The 10,524-nt window shown below is 45.4% G+C and overlaps 1 protein-coding gene across 3 annotated transcripts in view; it reads right to left on the reverse strand.

Moving 5' to 3' along the window:
- Positions 1-4,639, reverse strand: part of akt3a (v-akt murine thymoma viral oncogene homolog 3a) — a 67,605-nt gene extending 62,966 nt beyond the window's left edge. The window contains exons 1-2 of one of the 3 annotated variants that reach the window (XM_072709424.1): positions 4,496-4,639; positions 4,292-4,368 (exon numbers count right to left, since the gene is read on the reverse strand). The gene's annotated coding sequence lies outside the window, so the exon portion shown is untranslated. Of the gene's footprint in view, positions 1-4,291 lie in introns of all 3 variants that reach the window. The other 2 variants (XM_072709425.1, XM_072709426.1) reach the window with 2 other exon arrangements.
- Between the last annotated feature and the right edge of the window lie 5,885 nt (positions 4,640-10,524).

The raw sequence follows: 10,524 nt of genomic DNA on the forward strand, positions 1-10,524 counted from the left end.
GCCCACACACTATAAAACCAGCTGTAAAATCAGCTAGAAAAATCTAGGGACAGGCCAGACAGACAGTGTGTCAGACTGATCAAGAGATGTGGCATTGGCCAGCGAGGCCGATGGCAGCCAACCGGACAACGGCAAAGCTCAGACACAGAGAGCTGAAGCGGCTCAGCGAAGGTGTCACAAGACCCCACACTAAAGCCACATTTGGCCAGTATATAAACAACCCATAAAAGAGGCAAGAGAAATTCACACATCAAATTCCAACAGAGGTCCAGTTTATACACCACAGAGAATGAAAACTTGTTTTAATAATCCCATAAACAATACTGGTGCATAAAACACTGCTTAAGCTGCAACCAATGGCAAGCAAAGGAATAATAACATTGATAACATGGCTGTGTAAACTCATCCACCTGGAAGTCACCAAAACGGGGGAATGCTGGACCCCATAATCAAAAGACTCTCCTGCACATGCAACAAAACCGGTACCCCAGACAGCTGAGCATGGAAAGCGGATTCGTACGCCAAATGCCATCAATTTCTGCAAAATCATAATGTAGGAAGCATAGCCTGACCATGGTTCACCTGGCATCAAGCAACTTGATCAACTACAAACCAGCCTCACAGCTTAAATAAAGTTTTAGTCAAATCTGAGGAGTTAATAACTACTGATGACGACTTATTTTATCTGTTTACTGGAGATTTGACCCACAAATCCTGTAAATAACGAAACAATTTTGTTGTTCGCCATTTTTTAACATCAGCCTCCTCAAAAGAACCAATTTTTCACTTTAGCTTACCAGAACATATTTTTAAATAGGAAACCATGGGTATAGGTGTTCCCCTTTGATACACTGCAATACAAACATACATTCACTTTTATTTTTTCAGTCGCCACAACCTGTACAGCTACACCCCTCCAGTCAGTGTGAAACTGCCAATACTTTTTGTTTAGTTGTGAAGTGAAACTCAGACTCAAAAACAAAAGGGAAGAAGGTTGTTTTTCGCCAGCATTGTCCCCCTGCTTGCAGACGAGGGGCGTGTGTCAGCCACTAGTCCCAGATGCTAGCATGTCTGGCAGGCAGGTACACGTGATCAGACTGTGGTTTCCTCTCAACCGCTTGGGTGGGAGACAGCGACTCTCGAGTGGAAGGAAGAAGAGAGGCAAATCTTATGTATTCAGGCACTGAACCACCACGAGCCACCAAAACGGCACCGGGAGGTGGCACTGCCCTTCTGCCCAGTTATATGAGAACAGGTCACCATCTCCAGTTGCAGACTACGTCAACTTCCTATCCACTGCCTTTTAACTCGTGCTGATTCGAGGATGTGGTCTGAGGTGACCTTGTCTAACCTAGTGTAGAGCGCGAGCATTTCCTTAGCACAAGCCTATCAGGTTACTCTGTGTTACTCCCACTTAAGAAACCAAATAAAAACTGCATCAGTTCTGTAATCGGAGATGGGTTTATGGAAGCACTTAGAACATTATGCTTAGCCACACGCTCACGGTGCCACAGGCCATCATCAAACATCTTCAGACACTAAAAACCTCTCCAAGTTAAAACAATTCCTCTTCAGACTCAGCAAATAAATGGTCCAGTCAAGCGTTAGGAGCGCAGACATTGATCTCAGGGTTTTTCGAGATTAAGACATTAAAATGAAATATAAGAATTAGCACAAATACACCAAGATTTAAAAATATATATACTTTTTTGACCAGACTACACAAATAGCAGGGGGCTGTGCATTAATATATAACCACACATCTTGACTCACATACAGACCAGTTAGTGAGTTTCCAAAAAAAAAAAAAAAAAGACCTGTTCAAGAAAAACACCTGATACTAAAACAAAACAATGCAGCAATTTAATCTGAAACCAAAATGAAGGAAATGAAACTTTGTTGTCAATGCTGATGATTTGCCATTTTCATTCATGGCTCAGGCCATCATTTATTATTTTGTCATGCTAAGGTACTTCCCAGCTCAAACCGATCCTCAAGCATCACAGTAACTGGCACGGGACAAAATCTGGAAGTCACTGGTCCGACTGAAGGCGCTACACGGCGCGATTGTGTAATTGCATTTCCACGACGGCCGTGCGGTCTGCCATCGATAGTTTCAAACAGCAAGCTTGACTTCCTGAAACCCTTAGCAGTTCACTAAAAGCAAATCACTAATCTTTGTTGCATTTGCTGCAAGATTACCAAGAAGGTTTCTTCATTCAAAAGGTCAACTTCATATGTACAATAAGTACTGGGATTTGTTTAATAACTGCTTAATAACTATTAAGATTAATATTATCTCAGCAAACTGAACTTCCGAAGAACAGCACAGGCTACAGTCTGAAGCTGCAAACAAATTGAGCTCTAGAGATCAAACCACACTGGTCCTACACTAGACCAGCACTTCACATCATCTGAAATCTTCATGAATGAAAGGCCATTACCATTGGCAAGGGAAAGCCAATATGAATTACTTCCACTAAAGCTACCAATGACCATCAAACCCGACCTTACACTATTTTATGGCAGTGATAAGACAAGCCATTTTGCGCCATTTAATTTTTACAACGACTTCCAATCTTTTTGTAGCGATTATTCACACACAGGCCTCTGATACCACACCATATAAATTCAACACAGGGAAAAAAAACTGGGGCCAACTGTCATAGAGGATTTGTCTTAAACTGGCTCAACACTGATTCATAGGGCTGCAGCCTTTTGAAAAGTGAAGCGTATCTATAATTTAGCTGAAATGTAGTGATACCAACTGGTGAGATAATGGGTTGCAAGGCTGAATGCAACTTATTCATCGAGCACCTCCCTACACATGGTGCAACTATCACTCACAATGCTGATTACTGTATCAGTTGTCAGTATTTAAGATGGAAAAGGCCAGCTGTGATGGCTCTGACCACCCCAAGCACCAGTGACTGAACCACAAAAGTGTCTGTCACTGTCGCCTGACCAGGCGGTCGTGTGCAAAACAAGGCAGGGTGCTTTTTCAAATTCCTTATCTCCATCTGCTAAATTGCAGATTATTGTTATGCGTGATCAACCTGCAACAGTGACATAAGTTGTGACACAAAACATGCTTTACTTAGTTCTGCACACTCCTGGGATATCTTTACACAGGCACATCCTCATTAACATTCAAATCAAAGTCTGTCAGCTACAAAGTTATTTGAGGCTTTCGTTGCACACATTCTGACAGACATTTTATGTAACTGCAAGGTTGGACAGGCCTGCACTGGCGGCATCAATGGTAGTACCAATGTCTCCCTCATTTACACACAATATGCACAAACAGCGCACATTCCCACTGCGCAGGTATCCACAGCCACACCAACGCATTTACTGCATCAAAAAGTTAATCGCTGTCAGGTCAATTGGGTTTTAGGGAAGGTGGGGTTGTTGTGATGGGGGGGTGGTGGTGGTTGTCACGCTCTGTTCTAGTAATGTCTTATTACAAAACTGGCCTTTTTCAGCCCGAAAAAACGGCGGTCAAGATGACGCTAGCTAGTCGACCGGCTCCAGAGAGTGAAACTGAAATAGCAGTAATGGCTGACGCTGACAGGTTTGTTTATCATGACCGGTCTTATTATCGAGGCGTTAGGAAACAATGGAGGCGGCACCGTTACACCGCCGCGGCCGCCGTTGGCGATAAACAAACAAGGGCTTTTGTTCCACGGGCGGGGTGTCATTTTCTGTCAGATTAAAAATAAAAATAATAATGATAATAACAGGCGGGATAAGCCGTCGTGAGAAATACAGCTCCGTCAGAGACCATGTAGCCGTGCGGGGGGGGGAGGAAGAGGAGGAGAAGGAGGGGGTGATATCGCAAGCGGTGGTCCTCTAAATGCTAGCTACTGCATCATCTTCCGACAACATACTTAGCCGTAAGCTAACCTCCCCATCGCATCCCAAAACGCCGGCAATAACGTCGGCGGCTTAACGCTGGAGCTGACGCCACCTCCTTGACTTGGACTGCAGGCTGTAGCATAACTGCATTTCGTGCCGTTTTTTTTTATATTTTTTCCCGGGCGCTTGAAAGTGAGGGGAAGGTAGGCCAGGGCCACACGACTGCTCCTCCACCTCCTCCTCCTGTCTCTCCCATGTCGCTGCAGCATCTAGCTCAACCAACCCAGCACCACCAGCCTCCCGTCCCCGTCGCCCCCCGGCCCGCCAGCCGGTTGTCAGCCCCAACCGCCCGGCTAACCCCGATTCCGTCGCCAGAAACCAGCCCCGCACCCGATCGGCGGCATCATCAGTTGCATTATTAGTCATTTATTACCTGACGCGGGCAGTGATGGGGAGACCGACGGCTTCCCCCCTCGCCTCGGCAGCCTCCCTGTGCGCCGGCGCCTTCCTCTACGCGAGAATTATGAATAGGAAAAGCCCAGCAAAACGGGAGGAGGAGGGGGGAAACACTAAAGACAAAAAATAAAAAATAACCGCGTCGGCACCGCTGTTACTTCGGACGGCGAGCAATACTAACGGCCCCGGTGAGTGAGGTACGCGGGCTGCAGCTGCTCCCGGCCCCTGGCGACGCCGCTGCGCTTCTGCCGCTCCGGCTTGTTGTTGACTTTCAGGAAAGCTCGTGACGTCACGCGCAGCTACTTCTCAGGACGGCTTCCCTCCCTCCTTCCCTCCCTCTCTTTCTCCCTCCCCTCCCTGCGACTGTCTGTCGCTAACCCAGCCTCTGCAGGTCCCCCCGTCTATCTCTGCCCCTTCTACGACGTCTCCGCTCGTCCTCCTCCCCGTCTCTCCCAGCCGTTATTTTATTTGACTTATTTTTTTTTTCTTTCTTGAGACAACGCTCGCGAGAGTAGCGAGAAGCGTAGCAGAGAAGGAGGGGATGCACTTGGTGCTCTGTCTCGCAATGTCGTTAAGGGTGATGCTGCAGACGACAATATAAGCACGCAAAAAATTCGAGTTTTGACAATGGCTAAGAGCATGTAAATACAACGTGTTGTTTATTGTCCTCCCTTTTTCCTTGATTGCATGACCCAAAACGTTTGACGAAGTACATATAACGGTCGCATCCTACCGCTTCTTACATAAATGTCACAGGAACCATCTTTGGTTCGTATTTACGCATTCAAAATCAGAGGGTTGACGCTTATATAGGCCCACGTACAGATGGGTGTAACATTATGTTTGTAGTTCTGTGGAGAAGGTCATGTAAATAATTTCCACATGTCTATGTTTTACATTTAAGTAACTATATTATTTATTCTCCTTACTGGAAGCATTTCAAAGGCTTCATTTCGCTTTCTGTATCTAAATCACCTCAGTTCATGCATCCATTAATCTGTCTTCCAGATGCTTATCTGGTACAGGGTTGCAGTAAGACTGAAGTGCCAAGCAAAAGGCAGGGAAACGTGCTTCACAGCTTCAGAAAAGGCCAAACCTGCTCCTGACAGACACAACTGGTAACAGCATAGCACTAAGTAAAAACTTTTGCCTTTTCCTCACAGGCGAGTGTTGTTAAGGTCAGAACTTCCATAAAATGGTCAGTTCAGCGTTTCACCAAATCCATATTTTGTAGTCACATTTATAATCACAGGTGATTCTAGGGACTCTGGGAGCCTTGGGCGAGAAACTCCATGGGCTCCTCCAACTCCTCCTCCCCCAGCGTGGTAAAATGTATTACCTTTGTTTTACTGTAAAGTGTAAATGTATAATATCAACAAATAATAAACACTAGACCTTTATTTTCACTTTAGTGAAAAACAAAACACACAAATAAAGCAAATTTGTCGTTGCAATGTACTCTGTAATCGGCTGCCCTCGGGGGCCCCCTCCCAGCTCAGGGGCCCCATCCCAGCTCAGGGCCCCAGGCCATTGCCTGCCCTGCCTGTCCTATCACTACACCTCTCCTTATAATATCCTCAAATAATTACCATTTTACCCTTCTGGTCCTGAGGTAATTCAGCGGCATTGTCTATGACTGGATCATATGAGGAGCAGCTCCTAACAACTGAAGATATGTTGCTTGCTGCACATTGTAATGTCTACTTTACACTGACGATGACATGCCTGTACTTATCGGCACTGTCAGTACCACCTCGCCTGAATGGCCATCCATGTATTTCAATGTTTGGTGCCCCAAGATGTCAAAGAGAACATGTAATGTTAACATTGTGGTGTTTGAACATTTCCAGAGATACTTACCACTGAAAAGGGTGCATGTGAGTTGCTAGAAAGCTAATCTCACTCCATTCTGTATTGCAGTACCTTTGCCATCTTGCAATTTCGCAGCCATTTGTGATTCTGGCCAATCTCAGTCAATGGCTTTACATTTTCAGATCTGTATGGAAATATAGTACCTCAGGAAGAACGATTTAAGTCTGTGCAGTGTTAGGCAGATGGTCAGTATGTTAAGACTAGTTTTTTTTATTTTATTATTTTTTTTAAGCCATTGGTTTCTCAGATTTAGACTGTTGGGTTTTTACAGCCATGGGGTTTCTCTGTGAAGTTCTCCGTGGTTTTACCCGCTTGGCTTGGCCACAGTTAATTCACATGGAGACCTGTTGGCATCCATGATAAAATTCTACGGAATTCCCCCCATCTCAGCTGTCGCACTGTAGGCTGGTTAAAACTGCTGCTACCTGGTGTGGGCAAGCAGCTGTGAAAAAAAGTGAGTATTAGAGGGCATTGTTATTAGATGTGTGTGAGAATTTTCTTGCATGGCTTCAATGTTAAGGTAAATAAGAAGTGTTTGTGTGACTGTGGCAAAACTATTTAAGAAAAAGAAAACAACCAAACTGAGTGGGTTTCATTGTTCTCACTGGCTGCGTTTTCCTGTTGCCATTGTCTTTTACTGTGGGGAAGCAGAATTGGCCGTTTTTGCGGCAGAGGATGCACTTCCTGTTTCTGACGCACCTTTTTGAATCAAGAGATTGAACGCAGGAGAAAAGAGTGACACTTAACGGCAGCCGACTGGTCACACTTTTCTGACCGTTACAAGCGATCTTCTGAAAGCAGAAGGCTGCTTCCTTCAGGTTCAAAAACCAGGTGCAATGGGGCAGTAAGATGGGAAGTATGGGTAAGATGAAAAGATTTATCCATAAATCCACCCATTACCTGAACCAAAACTTCGTTCAGTGTCTAAATGGTCATATTTACCACTGAAAATATTACTGCACATAGTGCTATTCTGTCTTTCTTCAAAATCTCATCACCTGTCATTTAATAGACTTAGCATGTATGTGGCTCAGTCGGCGGTTCTGTGGTCTCACACCTCCAGGCTTGTAGATTCGTTTCCCACCCCTTGAGCTTTGAATTTGCATTTTCTGTCTGCAGTCTCGCAGATTTCGTCCCACAGTCTGATGGCATGGTGCAGACCTACTGTGTTCTACCTGTGTGTTCTAGGAAACGTCCACCCATCTACCAAGCTCAGTACAGCTGCCAGCCAGGTGAGGCAAAGGGCAGCTCATCTGGATCTGGATGATCGCAAAAAAATTGCCCACTGCCAGTTAAAGTTTTTCAAATTGAAATTTGTTCCCCAATATCGAATGGAAAGTGCCTGAGCAACAATGGTCAGCAACTTTGCCCGGCAACACTGCTCTAAAACTTGCCCTGTGTATCATAACCTTTATCTAATGTAGGGTTACAGATTCCAAGAAATGTGCAAAAATACAATATATGCACATTATGCTGCATATGTTTAAGGAATAGAACTAATGCTGAAGTATACATTCAGAGGCAATCATAAACAATTCTGGGTAATTACATTCTAAATACAGTGAACTAAAATGCAACTATATGTATATATCAATTTTGTAAATAGACTATTTTGCAAGTTTTACAAAACGTGCATCGTTACCCAGGTAACAACCGTTCATCCGAAAATAATGTGATCCGTTTTGGAAGAGCGCTCCAGACTCCCAAGTGGTCATACCAAGAATTACACAAAGCCAGCAAATACACGGAACACAATGGACCTGCGTTAAGGTTCTGGTTTCTAAATATAGCCCAGTGCTGCACCAAGATAAGAGCAACACTTCAGCGGACGAATGGGTGAAAAAAGGCATCAGGCTGAAATGAGGCGTGACATAAAATGTGTCTGAGGCTGCCTTGTATCTTGAAGTCATCCCACAGCACTCTGATGCACGATGCTCGTGGACATGTGGTGTTCTGGTGCAAGGACCTCTGACCCTGTTGCTGTCGATTTAACTTGCCTCTGTGACTCACCCTGTGCCTGGAAGATTTTTTTTGAAGGCTTCCTCTTTTTATCTTCCCCCTGTAGAGTTTAAGTACTAAAGCATCAATACAATCGACTGGCTAACTGGTCTTAGATTTAGCTTAGTTAAATATCCATCCGTTTTCTGTAAATGCTTGTCCTTTGCAGGGTCATAGGGTTCCAGAGCCTGTCCAGGAAGCTAGAGGTGCAAGATAGGGAATAACCCAGGATGGGGCACCAACCTATCACTGGGCACACACACCTTTCACAGTTTGGTAATTCACATTCAACTTAGCATGTTTTTGGACTGGGGGGTGGGGAGCTGGAGTACCTAGAGGAAACTCAATGATGACAACATGCAAACTGCACACACATGGAGTCTGGGAGGAGACGCGAATGCCGCTCCCAGAGGTGGGAGGCCACAATGCTAACCATTGCACCACCATACTAACCACTGCACCACCATACCACCCTGATTAGTTCAGCAATGATGTTGTAATTATAATTGAATATGAACATTCAAATACTATTTACAAATTCTGGGATAAAACAGTATTGAAAATGTATTTAAGAGCATACCGACGAAAAGAAAACATTGTAATACAGCAACTTGTACTTTTCTATTCTCAAAGTGCTACTTACAGTTGTTTTTTGTGTAATAGTTCATTTTTAAAATCCACCAGCAAGATAATTTTGTCAGAGAACGCATCTACATCTTCTCATATTCCAACAATTCTATATTTTGCATTTCCTGTGTTCGTTTAAAAGAATTTAAATTTAAGCACTTAAAACACAATAAAATCCCTGCACCATCTTCAGCTTTTCCAAAATATAGTTCTTTTCTTAAACTTTATTATATGATAAATGCGATTCTTTCGGCATTGTGTATGTTTTCCTTTATGTAACTTTAGGCTGAATGATAGTATGACATCAGCACTGGAGCTGGACCTTGACACTCCAGCTGCAGTGCAGTGCTTCTCGTCTGTGAGCGCATTGACTGTCGACAGCTGCAGTGCAGTGCTTCTTGTCTGTGAGCGCATTGACTGTCGACAGCTGCAGTGATACTGATAATGTGATATAAGCAGTTTGACTTGACTTGCAGGCATTTTGCCAGGGGATCTTAATTTGGTCTGGGGGAATGCCCAGCTCCACAGGAGGGTTACAGGGGGTCTCAAAGCCCCTCCCCCATGCTTTGGGTCCCACCAGGCTTATTGGCCCAGATGGCAAGGTGGAGGTGCAGGCGGAGCGAAGACACAGGTGGAGAGCAATGCTTGGGGGAGGGGGGGCAACCTGTCCCAGTGCTTCACAGGTGCACACGGGGATGTCACACCACACACGCTCGGTCACGCACGCGCACACACACACACACACAATCGCACGCACGCACACACACACATTCACACAGGCACACACAGACCAGTTTGGTGTAATTAATGACCCCTAAACTACACAAAAGAGACAAATAAAAACCGACAATAAAAGATGCTGGAACTTTTTTTAGGTTAGGATTTAGGTTTTATTAAAGTAGATAAATTTGTTAAACAGGTATCTTAGGGAATGAGTTTGATATTTTTAGGTTTTGCATTTGTTCTCACAGGGCAGCAGAACCAGTCCCCACACACACACACACACACACACATGCACACATCATTACAGGCAGACGTACAGATATGTAAATCATAGGTGTGAAATGAAGGTTTTGTATTGTAATGCGATAAGGACATAGGCAGTGTAGGGAAGTCGGCTTATATAACACGCGTCGTTTTTATGACACGGGAACTGGGTCCCACCCTGGGTCCGCTTTTCCCTCCAGTCCCCCGTTACTCTAAGCCACGCTTGCCGCTCGGCTGTGGGGAGCTGAACCAGAACAGAGGGTCACCCCCCCCCCCTCCCATATGCACCCTTTGCTGTGGCTGCAGCTGCACCTCTCCTGTGCCATGACCATCCGCAGCTGCGTTGCCCCCCCCCCCAAGCCTCTCTCCACAGCCACTATGACCCTTCTTCTGGACACACATTAAAGACCCCCCCACTCCAAGCTGCAACGCCACCCCATACGTGCTGCACTCTGAGGTTGCCGTGGGAACCTCAGGGTTTCAGCTGGCGGGGTGCCCATTTGCTCATGTGGTTGGGGGGGTGGGGGGGGGGGGCAAGGTCCTGCTTGGGGACAGCAAAGCATGATGGGTTTCCCTGGGGGGAGCAGATACAGTGACCCAGGTACTGAGTGATGGTGCAGAGACCCCATTTTCAAATGGAGGCATTAAGAGGCCCAGAACAGAAACACATGAGCCTCTGGGTATTCAGGAAGCGGGGGGTGGGGGTGGGGGTTATATCCGTATTTT

The sequence above is a fragment of the Paramormyrops kingsleyae genome, chromosome 3, assembly GCF_048594095.1.
Source record: "Paramormyrops kingsleyae isolate MSU_618 chromosome 3, PKINGS_0.4, whole genome shotgun sequence".
Lineage (NCBI taxonomy): Eukaryota > Metazoa > Chordata > Actinopteri > Osteoglossiformes > Mormyridae > Paramormyrops > Paramormyrops kingsleyae.